Source organism: Pollicipes pollicipes, unplaced genomic scaffold, assembly GCF_011947565.3.
Source record: "Pollicipes pollicipes isolate AB1234 unplaced genomic scaffold, Ppol_2.1 Scaffold_3087;HRSCAF=3621_pilon_pilon_pilon, whole genome shotgun sequence".
NCBI lineage: Eukaryota > Metazoa > Arthropoda > Thecostraca > Pollicipedomorpha > Pollicipedidae > Pollicipes > Pollicipes pollicipes.
The window spans coordinates 19505170-19508037 of record NW_023596225.1 but is presented as its reverse complement, the minus strand read 5'-3'; positions in this window follow the sequence as shown (position 1 = coordinate 19508037).

The window sequence follows — 2868 nt, the reverse complement described above, 5'->3', positions numbered from 1 at the left end:
CTCGGGACCCGCCTGACGCGGCGCGCCGGTCGGCGCCACGCTTCGTGTGACGGCCGCGCGGCGCCCGGCGGGGTGGTGCCGCAGTCCGGCGAGTGGGAGCGGCGGTCGGCGCGGCGGACCGCGCACTGCCAGCGGTGGGCCGGGCCGTCAGTGGGAGCGGGCGCGTGTTGCCCGGTTAGTGGCAGCACGCACCGGCCAGTCCGCATATCTGAGTTCGGACAATAATCACGGGACAGTACGGAATCCGTCCACGACCCTGGACTGGGGCCGCCGGCAGCTGCTAGGCGCGAGCCCGCTTTATCGGGCGAACCGGGCGTCCCGCGCCCGAGTATCAGCATTTATTAGCCTATTTTTATATACCTGAGCTCGTGCAAATGTGTCGCTAAGCGCCGACGCCAGTGCTGGGCGGTAGGAGAACCTGTGATTGTTAGTAAAGTATATGCAATCGTGCATCCGACTGTGGTGCGCGTGTTTGTTTCAGCGCGCCTCAGGGCTTATGGTCTGATAGCGAATGATAGTGTCCGTCGCCCCCGCAGTCTCCTGCCTCTTTGTAGATCGCTCAACGCGCGATACATTGCGTTCTGTCTTCTCTAGTCATCTTGTTCCAGCCTGGCTTCGGACCTGACTGACATTGTCATGGCGCTTATTTATTGTGTATCTTTATCCGTGAGTTTGGGTTTTCGTTGGCGAAGTAGCGAGAAATTGTAGCGTTTCCCGTAGTACTTGTCTGACAGCAGTTATAGCCGGATGCTAGCATAATGTTAAGTTGTTGAGACTGGCTGGTTGAGGTGTGCCGTAGGTGACTGTCTTGCTACTGCGGCGTAGGCGCCATCAGTGCCTGTGGTGTTTGCTGGTTGCCCAATTTGGTGTTTTCTGCGTCGCTCGGTCGACTTCTGCGGTGAGAAGCCTGACGGCAGCGACGCCTGGTGTGGGGGAGACTAACTCTCGCTTGTAACCTTTGGTCACAGATGACAGAGTTACGCGTACTAACCCAGCTGCAGCCTCGTAGCAGTACTACTGAGCCTTGCGAACGACGAACGCGCATTGTCGCACAAATAAACCAAAGGATTAGCCGCGTATATGTGGTCAGCAGCGTCAGACTGCCGAGTGCTCAGTGGTTGCGGACGTGGCGGCCGGGCCGTTGCCATGCCGCGGGTGTTGGAGGCGGTCAGTGGGGGATAAATGAGTCCGAACCCAAAGTGTCTGTTTCTGGACCTATCATCAGAACTCGGTTCGGAAGTGCATGCATTTGGCGCCGTGGTCTCTTGTGTCTAATCTGTTGGTGATGCTAGTTTCGGAGGTATCTTGTGACGTTCGTCATGCCCAAGCTGCCCAAGCTCCGCGCGCGAAGGGCCCATCTTGCCAACATCAAATGGAGCATGGCGGTCGTCACTTTGTGATTGGCGGTCGCGGGTGTACTGCTGTGGCTTGCGCCTGTGTATTCTCTGGGGCTTGCGGGCATTACCAAAGCGACGGCCCACACCTGGTTTCACAAGACCTGGGAAGTTCATTCCAGTTCCTTTCCATGAGGGAATATTTGCCTCGCGTGACGACCGGCCGCCGCCGACCGACCAGGCCAGACCAGACCAGACCCGACCGGACTGTATTCGGGGTCACATCGCGGCTGGACCACCCCACACACAACGGCGAACTGTCGCACGCAACGCCGACAGGGAGACTCCCACCCCACGCGCCCGAGCAGCACCTCTCGTACTCCTTCCAAGGCCCATCCTCGCAACACGATCTGCGAGCGACTGGCCGGCGCCGCCGTGACGCACCGCCCCGAGCCGTGATTGTTCCCCTCACTCAGACGTGAGTCATGGCCCCACTCGCCTTACATGCTGACAGACTGGCCCGGGGCATGGTCCACCGCTACACAGACCCCGCCGACGGCCACTACCTCGGCCTGGCCGGACTGTCACTCTGTACCTTGTACTCAGTCATGTGGAGGATGCCCTGCAACAGCAGTAAATAACATTGGATGCTGGACTGTAAAAACAGCAGTGAGCAAGGGGGCGAACTTGCAAATGTCTATGCCAGGCCAGCAACATCCGTCACCATGTACACTTCTTGCAATCGCCCTACCAACTCCCACACGCAGTTACTGTCTCTTCTACGAAGAAATTGACAGGCATAGGAGGCTGTGGACAACAACGAGCTGGAAGCTATGAAACTCGACTGAAGGACTTCGAGTTTCCTCACAACAGGCAGGGCGTGGTGTCATGTTGTCTACGCATAGGCCACACGTGCGATGTACGCCACTTTCTGCCGCGGTTTGTTTTCGTTCGCTCTGACTGGTCACGTGACGCCCACGCCACCACCTGACCGACTGGCGGGGACGTCGCGCCATCGTGCCTCAGATGCGGCGGCCACTGACAGGCCGCCATGTTGCGGATCCCTGTCTGGGTGCTGACGGTCCCCTCGCCTAGGTCCGCACGCTTCCCTTTTAACTCTTCCGGACACGCAGCGTGACGACTCAAGCTGCATTAACCCCCCCCCCCCCCCCCCCCAGGGGTGGTCAGCTGGATGCCCTTCGCTTGGGTGGGGTATCAATTTGACCCCCTTCAGTTTCAGAAACTACGGGAACTAGAGACACCAAATTCACGGGGTGTGTTCGCCTGTGCTTGAACTCACTTATGTCAAAGTTTGAGGTTTCTAGGTCATGATATTTGGGTCAACCAGGGTCAAACAGGGCCAAACTCCAAGTTGGTGTCCAAAGTGCCCCCAGAACCCAGACACCTGTTCTAAGCAGGTCACATGTTTACTTAAGGTCGGTGACCTCGTTTGAACTTTCGAAGGTCATGACGACCAGAATCATAAAAGACTGCTTTGAGTTTGGCATTTCAATCACTGACAAAGATTATGCTA